Raw genomic sequence first — 14,112 nt, 5'->3', positions numbered from 1 at the left:
GGCAGCACTGTCAAGCAGGATGCTATTTGGTCAGTGGTCACAAACAGTGGTTTTGAATTGTAGGGTATCCGCACAGGCGGAGCTAGGGGGGGCTTGCAGGGCTTAAGCCCCAAGAGTTTTCTCAAAAGCCCTGAATCTTTTTGGTGAAATGTAGGTGGGTAAATTAAAGCAAAAAAGGTTTTGATGATAGTTAGTGGACCCTGCTGATCTCAGCATGAAATTTTAATTCAAATTCAATTATTTTTCATTACATCTAACACTTTTTACACACACTCTGCAGTATAAAAATATTTTTTAGCATTGCACTCAATGGGAGCTTTTTAACATACAAAAAAATAAATCTAGAAGCACCAGATTACTTTCCTCTACCGATGATATATAACTTTGTAAAGTAAACAGACCATTTCTGCCCTTTTTGGGAGGTAGGAATGAAAATTGTTGATCTATAGCATATTGGTTACTGAATGATGAGGACACTTTAAGAACAATTAAATACTGGAAATGAAGTTGCCTCTTAAGGATTCTTTGGGTCAAGCTGTATCATTTTTTCACTATGTGATGATTTTAAATCTACATTTCTATGTCAGATAGAAACAGTACATATAACTGCCTGATAAGCAAAGTTTTTCAGGGGAACGTCCCCAGACCCTCCAAAGTTCAAGAATGCCTGGCTGCAGGCATCAGACATTCATAAATGCATGCATGTTACCTACCATGTTTTTCTTTTTAACTGAGGTGTTTTTGTCATATAAACTTAACTCCATGGATTTTATGTACTATACAGTAATCTATAGTTTCATTTTTGTGAATACATTTCACTTTTAGAGAGAGAAAAGCGCCAATATATTCCAGCATTGTTCCCAAAATGCTTTGCATGTTGCTTCCATAAGCCGGCATGCATTAGCACTTTTAAAATAGCTTTTCTCTAACAATATGTGAAATTCGTCAACAAAACAAAAATGTTGATTTACTGTTTCGTCCCTTTACCTTATGAAGTTCAGTTTTAAAGACACCTAAATTAAAAAATAACAAAAGTAATAAAAAATGCTGGCAACAGATGTGGTGGAGCACAACACCCTGTAGGATCGCCACTTGTACATTGTCACACTAGCACTTACAGATAAAAAACTGGTAAAAATCGTCACTTGTGCAAGTTCAGTGAGTGGAACATCCACAGATTATGGATTTTGAATGACCAACGTCCAGAGTTTATTGATGTCTAAGTGCCCGTGTTCTTATGATTGTCTGATGTCTGCAGCCAGGTCCCTCTCCTTAAGCTCATTTAAGACTGGTTTCATGTGATGCCCGTCTTGACCATGACATGGTTTGATTTTCAGTTTCTTTGCATGTTAACAAGCCAGGACTTTCAGACTGCCTGCGTGTGCACCAGTCTCATGTGCCTGATACGTGCGGCTCAGGGGCAAAGAATTTTGAGATTCAAGTCTCGCCTATTTTTACCACATTTATGGACCACAAATGACGGGAAAATGATAAATGAAGAGCTTTATTTACCTTGTTGTAGCACAATTGAACAGCCATGTCAGTGGAATATATTTACAATGTGTTTGTTGATGACCCAGATGAAGGCAACAAACTCAAGTAGTTCTTTAAACTTCAACAGTTAGTGAAGTTTTCTGTTTCTACACTGGTTGAATATTTCACAGGAAAGATAAAAAAGATATGAGTGCATCTCTGATTTCGGCTTTTCAAAGTCAAATCCCGGTTTAGCATTTCCTTGGAGAAACTGCTTTTTTCAGAATGCTTTTTTAAAATAATTTCTAAAATGTTCCACTATACACGGAATCAAGTCACTTGTAGGGGGGTTTATTGAGGTATAACTTATGAAGAGTGACAGGGCTTTGATTGCAACAAGATACACCTAACATACAGCAAACCTGGGCAAAGTGTGAAAGCCACACTGGCAAGAGATGGAGCAGACCCCAATAGTCTCTTCTCTAGTGGACACGCGCGGCACACGCTGCAGCAAAATATGCAGCCAGTCTGAAACAAGCCTCAAGTCTAGGCTTTGGCCCCACTTATTGCTCCACCTCTATATGAGAGCACATATCAATAAGCATGTGTAGCACTCTTCTATTCAGGCATTTCTATCAGTACTGACAAAGCAAAAAGTATGCATTCAACAAGAGAGCAATATTTTTGCATCCAGACAAAGCAATGCAATATTTTTGCAATATATTGCAAAGCAATTTTTTTGCTATTTGTCCACTGATTTTGCAATATATAGCAAACAAAGAACACAGTTTACAGATTAACTGATCAAATTCTCACTTCTTACACTATGTCTGCTGGATTTGATTAGTCAAACTGTGGATATATGAGTAATGTAAAATGCATGAAAATAGTTCCCCTTTGTATTTAAAGGGACTGAGTAGTGCAGTTTTTGCATCTTTAAAGCACAAAATAGTACATCAAATGCAGTGTAATGAACCCTGCTGATATTTATCTTCTAAACTGGTGGACTTCTCTGCTGCTGAGCTTTTCCAGAAATATTACAGCCTACTTACAGTTTGGCTGCATGGGTGGACAATCTAGGTCATTCAACTCAGGCACACATCTTTTCATCCTTTTTATACAGTATAGCAAAGAAACATGTACAATGCTAAACCTACTTTTATATTGTCTTGTGGGCAGAAGCAGCACAGAAACTGTATACTTTGATCTAGAGGTGCCATTTTGGTATTGATTTGATGACACAAGATAGAGGTTAAAAGCTTTTGGATCACTTTTTCAATAGGAAATATTTGATTTTGTTCCTCTTTGACACCTCCTTTGCTGCAGTCATTATTCGTAGAAGCCAATTATCTTTCCCCTCACATTCTCACAGAATGGGAAGTGGTTTGTAAATTTTATTGAACATCTCGTTCTTTGACATTGTGCCTCTCTGGATGTTTACTGCTTCACCCTAAATGTCCTCTCATGCCTCTCTGAATGCGGCAAACAAACTGACCTTTTAAGGTTAAGATGTTTGTGCATTGAGCAGTGCAGGGACAAAGTCCTCAGTCAGTTTCATAGCTGAATGTTACTTTTCATTACAAATATGACATTATAAATTTACTCTTTTTTGTGCTGTATCAAAATCAAACAGCTTTCTAATTTAGCACAACAACATTTGGTGCAATAGAATTTAATTGTTTCACAAATTCACAGTTTGTACTGTGAATGATCCAATATTAGCACAACTGTGTGAAATCTCAGGATATAAAGGTTTATAAGGGGTTGAACATATACACTAGTATAAGGTAGACAGGTGGAGATTCGAAGATAGAGAGTATATTACACTTAAAATAAAGTTTTATTGTGCATAACCAGACTAAGTCTTATCATGAATTATTATGGCATTATTTATAGTAGACTTACAGCATAAGTTATGAAATATCCTTTATGCCAGTTTTCAAGTTCATTTGTTTAAATTTCCAGCATTCTTTTCACAAAGTTGATGTAAAACAAAAGCGTGCACGATGGACTATAATAAATTATCACCAAGATAACATGTAAAAAATTTACAGAGGGGGGTCACATAGGTTATACCACATGACACAGTCTATTTTTCCCTTGTGGCTGCAGTTGCGTTTCATTTCGAAACCCTTTTCTGCTCAATTAACCCATCATCATGTCTCACGAGTATTACCTCAGCTCTGCAGATTGTGCAGATGACCTGTATGCTATGGTATGCATGGAAGAAGACATGAAAAGATGCACATACATGCAGATTCAGCATCACACACGCAACCATTTCAGGTATGGAAGTATGCAAGTCCCCCATCTTCTACCCACACATATCTGCAGTTTGGTGTAAGCACATTTGGTTGCTTGTTCTTATGGTGACACGATTAAAATCTTCCTGTTAACCTTTAGAATAATCCTCTTACATATGAAGCAGCATGTATATTTATAAGAAGACATTTAATCTTAAGAGGATCAAGGAAAAAGATGAAGTGATATGCCGAGAGCCTAAAGCTGACAGCATGATATTTGCTGTTTTAGGTCTCCAGTAGATAATGTCATTTCTGGCTCTGAAGGCTTTATTTATATTCTTGTTGTTTAGTTGTTCTGTTCTTGAAAATCTGACACTTTAGCCTGTGTATTACCTAAGACAGTGTGTCCTAACCCACTTTTTAGGAGTTACAAGCCATTGGGACCAAATCCAAAGTTGGCCTGATCTATAAATCATTAGGCATGAATGCATTTTTGTTGTTGTTGTTGTTGTTTTGTTTGTTTTTAAGATTATTTTGAGGCTTTCACCTTTATTCACATAGGACAGCCATCGAGGGAAGGAAATCTGGGAAGAGACAGAGGAGGGAATTGATCCTGCGACCAGGATCACAACCTCTGCTCACTGAGCACTGAGCCGAATCCATATTTGCATGTTTCTGACCACTTTAATACAATTTCTACGGTGGAAATTTAAGGAAGCAGTAATTTAGGGATGGGCAGTGTGATGACCAGTTGAGCTTCAGTGCATTAAATGTTTTAATTTTTATGGCTGTTGTAGTTCTCTTTGTATTATTTATTGTATACTTGGTTTAGCATTTACTCTAAGCCCATAGACATACAAACCTACAGTGCCGTGAAAAAGTATTTGCCCCCTTTCTGATTCCTGATGTTTTTGCATATTTATCACACTTTAATGTTTCAGATCACCAAACCAATTTTTATAGTTCACAAAGACAACCCAAGTAAATACAAAATGCAGTGTTCGAATGATTTTTTCTTTTTTTTTAAGGGGGAAAAAATCCAAACCTATCTGGCCCTGTGTGAAAAAGTAGTTGCCCTCCTTGTTAAATCGTGAGTTAACTGTGATTAACCACAGTTTTTGGAAAGCTGAGTTGAATTTCACTGGCCACACCCCGGCCTGATTACCACCAGATTTGTTGAATGAAGAAATCACTTGAATAGAAGCTGTCAGACAAAGTGAAGTAGGCTACAAGATCTCAGAAAAAAACGCATCATCCCACGATCCAAAGAAATTCAACAACAAATGAGAAACAAAGTGATTGAAATCTATCAATGTGGAAAAGTGACAAAGCCATTTCCAAGACTTTGGGACTCCAGCAAACCACAGTCAGAGTCATTATCCACAAATGGAGAAAACTGGGAACAGTGGTGAACCTTTCCAGGAGTGGTCAGCCAACCAAAAATACTCCAAGAGTGCAATGACAACCCATCCAGGAGGTCACAAGAGAACCCAGAATGACATACAAAGAACTGCAGGCTTTACTGGCCTCAGTTAAGGTCAGAGTTCATGACTCAACCATAAGAAAGACACTGGGCAAAAATGGCATCATGGGAGAGTTCCAAGGCCAAAACCACTGCTGACAAGAAAGAACACTAGGCTTGTCTCATATTGGCCAAGAAACATCCTGATGATCCCCAAGACTTTTGGAGAAATATTCTGTGGACTGATGAGACAAAAGTTTAACTTTTTGGAAGGTGCATGTCCCGTTATATTTGGTATAAAAATAACCCAGCATTTGATAAAAAGAACATCATGCCAAAAGTCAAATATGGTGGTGTCAGTGTGATGGTCTGGGGCTGCTTTGCTGCTTCAGGACCTGGACCACTGGCTGTGATTAATGGAACAATGAATTCTGCTGTCTACCAGTTAATCCTGAAGGGGAACATCTGGCCGTCAGTTCGTTCCCTCAAGCTCAAGTGCTCTTGGGTTATGCAGCAGGATGACGACCCACAATATGCCAGCAAGTTTACCTCTGAATGGCTCAAAATAAACAAAATTAAGGTTTTGGAGTGGCAAAGTTAAAGTTCAGACTGAAATCCAATTGAGATGCCGTGGTGTGACCTTAAATGGGCAGTTCATGCTTGAAAACCCTCCAATATGGATGAGTTAAAAAAAATTCTGTGAAGAGTGAGCCAAAATTCCTCCACAGCGATATGAAAGACTCATCACCAGTTATCACAAATGCTTGATTTCAGTTATTGTTGCCAAGGGTGGCACAACCAGTTATCAGGTTCAGGGGGCACTTCCATTTTTCACACAGGGCCAGACAGGTTTGGACACCCCCCCCCCCCCCCCCCTTAAAAAAGTCATTTTTCAAGGGGTCATTCAGACACTGCAATTTGTTTTTGCTTGGGTTGTCGTTGTGAAATATAAAAATTGGTTTGATGATCCGAAACATTAAAGTGTGGTAAATATGCAAAAACATCAGAAATCAGAAAGGGGTTCAATACTTTTTCATAGACCTGTATCTTTAAAACCTGCTGTGCTAAAACATTTGCATTTGCAGCCTTTTATCATCATTTATTGCTAAAACCTAGCTTACCATTTAGCATTAACTCCTGGAGTTACTGCAAATATGGTCAAGGTAGCCTTCTTAGCTTCTAATGCTAAATCTAAGCTCACCCTTAGAATTAACTCCTGGACTTACTGCAAATAAAGTCTCGCCAACTAATCTTCTAATACTACATGTTGCTTACCATTTAGCATAAACTCCTGGACTTACTGCAAATTAATAGTCTTGCCAACCTGTTTAACTTCTAATCTTAATCATATCTCACATTTACCATTAATTCCTGGACTTACTGCTAACATAATCTAGCAAACTTACTTCCATTGCTAAATCTTAGCTTACCATTTAGCATAAACTTCTGGATTTACTGCAAATATAGTCTGGCCTTCTTAACTTCTACTGTTAAAATTTAGCTTATCATTTAGCATTAATCTCCTTGACTTACTGCAAATATAGTCTGGCCCTACCTTTTTTCTAATGCTACATCTTAGCTTACCATTAAGCATCAACTCCTGGACTTAGTGCAAATAGATTCTCTGTAGCCTATTTAATTTGTAACACTAAAACTAGCTTACCATTGAGTATTACCTTATGGACTTGCTGCAAATACAGACTTACCTACCCAACCTCTAAATGTTAATTCTCGCTAACCATTTAGCATTAACTCCTGGACTTTAAAATTCATTGTCTTGGTAGCTTTCTTTATTTCTTTTGCTATATCTTAGCTTATCTTAGCTTATCATTTAACATCAATTCCTGGACTTGCTGCAAATAGGTAGCCCACTTAGTTTCAAACAGAAAATCTTATCTTACCATTTAACATTAACTCCCTGACTTGATGCCAATGTAGTCTAGCTAGCAGACCTAGCTTTAATGTGAAATCTTAGCTTACCATTTAGCATTAACCCGTACAAATACTGCATTTTACTCTGTGTAGCCTCATTTTCATGCTAAATCTCAACTTACAAGTCCTGATAAAACTGGCACTTTAGCAGTATCCACGCTAACGTCTTCTGCCATAATTGCACCAGTCTCTTATTGCTGCTTGCATACGTCACGATTCTGCCGTGCCTGAAAGTACTGCCCCTCGTCGCCGATTGGTCCTGCCACTTTCTAACCGGGCCTAAACAGTTCAGATGGGAGCTTTGCAAGATGGATTTGCTAGTGAAAAATAAGGAAACGGACATATCCATCTGCTTTACAAGGTTAAATGAAACTGGCCTGGACAAAAATGACAGTACCCTTTACTAAATATTTTGTTGCACAACCTTTTGAGGCAATCACTGCAATCAAGCGATTTCTGTTACTCTCAATGAGACTTCTGCACCTGTCCACAGGTAATTTTGGCCACTCCTCATCAGCAAACTGCTCCATCTGTCTCAGGTTTGAGGGGTGTCTTCTCTAGACTGCAAGTTTCAGCTCCTTCCACAGATGTTTAATAGGATTTAGATCAGGGCTCATAGAGGACCACTTCAGAACAGTCCAATGTTATTTTCTTAGCCATTCTTGGGTCATTATCCTGTTGGAGGACTCATGACCTGTGACTTAGACTTTGTTCAGACACTGATGTACCTTGACCTTGGAGTTCACCCCCAATCTTTCTGGAAGTTGGGACAACTGTCTCCTTAGCTTTCTGTGGTCCATGTTCAGTGTGGTACACACCATGATACCAAAGAGCACAGCGACTACTTTTCACTCTTTAAATAGGCAGACTGACTGATTACAAGTTTGAATACACCTGTGGTGCACCTTAGTTTAACATGACCCTATGGTCCCTATTTCAATCTTTTCTAGGGGTTACATCATTTTTGTCAAGGCTAATTTCATTAGTTAATTTTCAATAAATTTTTAGTCATCATTGCTTTTTTCAGTTTCAAGTTATTTCACTGACCATTGTGGGTTTTCCTTTCTTTCATGGAAGGGCACCAACATTTTTTTTTCTCTGTCTGCATTAAATGTGCACATTTTTAAAATAGTATAGTATCTGTTTAATCCTTTGCTTTGGTCTGTGTAGCCTCTGTTAGCAAAGGTTAAATGGACTAACTTCTAAGAATCAGATAAAGATAGTGGGTTTTTCTCAATGTCTGCTTTTAGTATTCACATCCATGTGTTAACACAAATTTTCTTGAGGACTCAGATCCGGTCATTAAAAATGTAAAAGTCCATGTGAAAACAATAACCCCACCATCCGGCCCCATGCTGCACTTGTCCCTCTCTATCAAAAGTCACACGTGTCCTCTAAGTGCATAACCTTGCAGTGAGTCACATCCTCCCACACTGCGGATACAGATTGAGATCTATGGCCTGTGTAGACTTCTCTATCTCAATGACCAACATCACCAAAGCATTATCCAATATTTGTCAACCATTTTACCAAAAAACTCTTTCTCTTCCTCATCCTCTCACTACCTTTCTCTTTTTCTGGAGCTGTAAAAGCAGTAGATTAGAGCTGACAGTATGTGTCTCTGCTTTTAATTTTTTACATCACTTCACTACACACTTTTATGTAACCGTCTTCTAGATTTATTTTTGTCTCATGCCCTCCTGTGTTCTTCATTCTCCACGTTATTCTCTACAGCCTCGTTGTTTTACTCACATATTTACATGCAGGGTCCCATTTTAATAGACAAGTAAATTATGTATAATACACTCTGCTAATGGACGAGGGATATTTAGTGATGTAGGGATACCTTATACTCTGTCTAAATGCTCTTGTGTTGTTATAGTTAGTTAATTTTTGCTCATGCTGCATTTAGTCAGGAGCAGATGAGCCTGCAGTGAAACAGGCAGCTGACTGTATATCATATATACTCTGCTGCCACCTGTTGGTCTAATGACAATACAACAAAGAAGAAGTAAAAGATTGAAACTCCCTATGATTCACAAATAAATTGCCCCTTCAATCTGACTGTTTTTTTGTTGTGGAAGCAGAATATTGTAATGAAATCAGCCTCATGTCTTTACTTGAACTTGAGCTGAAAAGCAGGAATCCAAATCTCGTCATTTTTAATTAAAAATTCTACTTAAAACTTTAAACATAAGAGACAAGACAGAAATATGCCAGTTTTCTTTCAATGCTCCCTTAGTAAAATTCAGTTACACTTACTGGTCACTTTATTAGGGACACCTGTTCAATTGCTTTGAACACAAATGCCTAATCAGCCAAACACATGTCAGCAACTCCATGCATTTAGGCATGAAGACATGGTTGAGACAACCTGCTGAAGTTCAAACCGAGCATCAGAATTGGGAAGAAAGGGGATTTAAGTGACTTTAACGTGGCATGGTTATTGGTGCCAGACAGGCTGGTCTGACTATTTCAGAAACTGCTGATCTACTGGGATTTTCACGCACAACCATCTCTAGGGTTTACAGAGAATGATCCAAAAAAGGAAAATATCCAGGGACAGTTGTGTGGACGAAAATGCCTTGTTGATGTCAGAGGTCAGGGGGGAAAGAGCAGACTAGTTTGAGATGATAGAAAGACAACATTAACTCAAATAACCACTTGTCACAACCAAGGTATGCAGAATACCATCTCTGAATGCACAACTTTGTAGAAAACAAAGCAGCAGATGGGTTAAAGCAGCAGAAGACCATACCAGGTATCGTTCCTGTCTGCTAAGAACAGGAAACTGAGGGTACAATTCGCATGGGCTCCCCAACATTGGACAATAGGAGACTGGAAAAACATTGCCTAGTCTGATGAGTCTCGATTTCAGCTGCAACATTCAGATGTTAGGGTCAGAATTTGGTGCAGACAACATGAAAGCATGGATCCATCCTGACTTGTATCAACGGTTCAGGCTGGTGGTGGTGTAATGGATGAACCAAAATCTCTAAGGAATTTTTCCAACACCTTGTAGAAACTATGCCACAAAGAAATGAGGCAGTTCTAAAGCAAAAAGGGGGTCCAACCTCGTACTAGCAAGGTGTACCTAATAAAGTGGTCGGTGAATGTACATCATATTAGGGGCTGTGTTGTTATATGCCCAATGACATCCTTATAGATTTGCACTTTGTAGTTACCTCAATCTTCTTCGTTGCATCATATGAAAAATGTTTCTTTCAACAGGCAAAGAAATAAATCACAGCAAAAATCCTACACTGATATTAGTGGCCAGGTCTCTGCTGTAAAAGACACTTTGATTATCTGTGTGACATCCTGGTAAATTAAATGAAAGGTCAAATTAAATTGTAAATAAAATGTTAAATTAAATTAGTCACAATAATGATTTACACAGCCAAAAATTAACTTAAACTTTGACATCACAATATAATTTTTTCTACCCTTGTTGAAATGAAGACATTTTTTAGTGAGTCACAAATGTAATTTCCATTGCTAATTTAATTTTTACATTTAAAATCATATATTAGAGATGTCTTCAAGCTACTCTAATACTTTTAACAACTATAAATGTCCATGATTCAAATGTCAAGCAGGTCCAGCCACACAGATCCAGCTTCCCCCTCCTTAAATCCAGGTGTTTACTCTGTAAAGTACAGATCGTTCTGATGTAGAGTATGACGATGTATGACGTATGCTGAGCTGAGGACGAGAGCAGCAGAGACTAAATAAATTGGGGGTGGGATCTCTCTTACATAAGAACTTGTCAGGTCTGAATGTGCTGACTCATGCCCAAACGAGAGATCTGAACATTTTTATAATCATAGCTTTCACAACCTCATTCATATTTAAAAACATTTTTCTAAAATACGAATGTGTATCTCATGATTTAAGACATAACCTTCAAGTTTTACTGGGAAATCTATCAAGGGAAATTTTGGAATAACAAGTCAACAAGTCATTTGTGGAATTTGCACAATCAATTCATGAGTCAGACTTAAAGTAGCACAGGTTAAAACAAGTAAAAGTAAAAAAAAAAAAAGACTTTAAAACAAAAACTGAGGCACTAAGAAAATGTTATCATAAATGTGTAATGAGGGATCACAGGAGGCAGGACTGAAATGTTCAAATTTGGGAAACTGGTGGTGCAATAGTCTTTTCAGTCCATGTTCAGAGGTTCAAATCTGTCCTTTGGCTGCACATTATTCCCCTCTGTCTCTTAAGGATCTGACTCTGTCCACTGTTCATCTGAATAGGGGCAGACATCCCCAAAATAAATTTAAAAGAATGTTTAAATTTTGATACATACATAACAACAAAAGACATAATATGATCAAAAATACAAAATAATATTTTTTAAGAGTAAGATTATGAAAAAGAAAACCCAGAAAAAAAAGATCTTATCAGAGAAAGTATTACAACACTAAAAGATATTTAATAAAAAAGTAGAAGACCAGGATCATCCTAGAGGACAATCTTCTTCAGTCGAGGGGTTGCATGACTTGAGAATTTTTAAAGTTGATTTTCACGTGATAACAGTCAAGATGAGTCGACTCTGACATGTCGTTGAAATCATAAATGAATCTTCAGCAGAAGGGAAAAATTTGATGTAACCAACATTATATATATATTTTGCAAATCGTAATCCATATACTTCTAACAACAGGAAGCGTACAAACATTTTTGGTGCGAGTGCAAACAACAAAAGATTAATATGGTATATAACACCGAATTTACAAAAAATACCTGATGCACTGTCACTAGACTTCAAGAGTGGCACATTATATGCCTTACCTGCCATCTTCTTGGTGTCCATCATTTTATTGTATGTTTATTAAGCCTTTATTTAACCCATTTAGACTTAAGGCCACACATAAAATGCCCTCTAAAAACCTAAGTATTGCTCAAGTCACTAAGAAACATATTTATCATTTTGAGACTAGCTCGGTAGGTCGTCTTGTGTAGTTAAAACTGATGGAACACTCCCTGGTAACTTACTTGTATTTAAACTTGTATTGACCATGAGTTTTGTTTTATCTGCATTTAAGACCAACTTTTTTTTTTTTTTTTTTTTTAAATTAAAGAAAAATTCAAAGGCCTTCTGAAGAGGTAGATGCAGCCATCCGAACACATTGCCATTCAAGTAGTTGGCAAACCATTATGCTGCTTGGTAGGACATTCCAATGAGATGAAGCACATTTATCAGTAAACTGTGGTCTAGTCACCTTTTAGACTAGTGGACTAGTCTATGCACCCCCTAATTCAGTCTTCTCTCTTAAGAATGACAACTTAAGAGATGATTTATTTTCCAGCAAGACAATGACCTGAAGCTTGCAGTAAAAGCTACACAGGAATGGTCTAAAGACAACAAGGTGAATGTTCTGGAGTGGCAGAGTTAAATCTTAATCCAATAGAGAATTTGTGGCTGGACTTGAAAAATTCTGTTCAGGTCTGATCCTTGTGCAACCTGACAGAGCTTGAGCAGTTTTGCAAATAAGAATGGAGTAAAACTGCAGCCTGATTGAGACCTATCCACACAGACTCAGTGCTGTCATTGCAGCCAAAGGTCCATCTACTAAATACTGACATAAAAGGAGTGAATATTTATGCAGTCACTTATTTTATATTACATATTTTTGTTCAATTGATTGACTAACTTTGTAGAAATCTGTTTTCACTGACATTGAAGAAGTGTTTTTTTGTTGTTGTTGTTTTTTTTATAAAATAAGGCAAATTATATAGACCATAATTGATTTATAAAACCAATAAAAAGGTAAGTTATTCAAGGGGTTAAATACTTTCTATAGGCCCTGTAACTTTCTTAAAATGCCATAAGAACGATAAACTTTTTAAAGTATAAAATACAGTGTTCCATATCATCAGTTCAAGCATCTGTGGATTACAATGAATATGAAAGGGACGTGATATGAAAGAAAACTGAATAATATTTTTTGTCATTGACACATTATTTTAAAATCTGTCCATCAGCTCGTCTTAATTCTTATTTTGATCAAACATTTGCCCTTTCAGAATGGCCTACAACAAAGCTGAAACTGCTTAGTCCTGTTGGCTGTAAGCTGACGTGAGGAGATCATAAAGTGGTTAAAAGATAATGAAGAGATTATGAAGTCCTCTATGTTTGTCACTGTGCCGGATGATATGATGCAGAAAGGCAGTTCCAGATGGCAAACATCTGTCAGGAGGATTATGGCCAGTTACTTATAGTTCACTGAACTTTACCCTCCATCTGTAAGTGTTGGTACGGGCATGTACGGTGTATGTGTCTTTATAGAGGAAGAAATGGAGGTTGAGAGGTTCTTTAAACAGCTGCTATATCACTCACAATGTAATGTTTCTTTTACGGCATGACATTTGATTTTTCCTGGAAGGAGAGTATTGCATTTTTAAAATTTTTAGAAAGGAAATCATGGCATGAAATGAAAATTACATTTCTTCCCTCAAGTGTGTCGGCGTTTGAATGATTGACATATGACAGAGAAAAGTAGGACAGCCATAAGATGACAGAGGAGTGTATTTCTCAGAATTATACATAATTCTGTGTTTATTTTATCCCTGCATGTAAAATCCTTCTCTTAAATTTATCTGAGCTAAAACAGAACTACCTTTAGCAAACAACACTTATACAAGCCTTATAAATGCCAGGTAGCTGCCTATAAAAATCTGTTCAGCCAGCAAAGTTAATGCACAGAGCAGGACTGATGAAACTCATAAAGCTTACATAACTATAAGGCAATAAATATTACATTTTAAAAAGACCACAGGGATTATGTTCTCCAAATCATGATGTAAAACAGTGTGTATAGTTTTCTGTGACATCTCTTTCAGTCCTGTACTGCAGGGGTTCTCAACCTTTTCAGCCAGCAACATTCAAGAATAGTCGTGTGCAGAAAAGGCTGCACATAAGGGGGATAAAGGGGGAGGTTTCTGGGATCCAGCCAACCTGGTGGCCCATAAGAGTTAGGAAAACCATGGTCCATT

The 14,112-nt window shown here is 37.5% G+C and overlaps 1 protein-coding gene across 1 annotated transcript in view; it reads left to right on the top strand.

Annotated features, from left to right (window-relative positions):
- Nucleotides 1-14,112, top strand: part of kcnip1b (Kv channel interacting protein 1 b) — a 41,304-nt gene that overhangs the window by 3,126 nt on the left and 24,066 nt on the right. The window lies entirely within an intron of this gene.

This window comes from Cheilinus undulatus, linkage group 12 (assembly GCF_018320785.1).
Source record: "Cheilinus undulatus linkage group 12, ASM1832078v1, whole genome shotgun sequence".
Classification (NCBI taxonomy): domain Eukaryota; kingdom Metazoa; phylum Chordata; class Actinopteri; order Labriformes; family Labridae; genus Cheilinus; species Cheilinus undulatus.
This window is presented reverse-complemented; position numbering and strand designations above follow the sequence as displayed.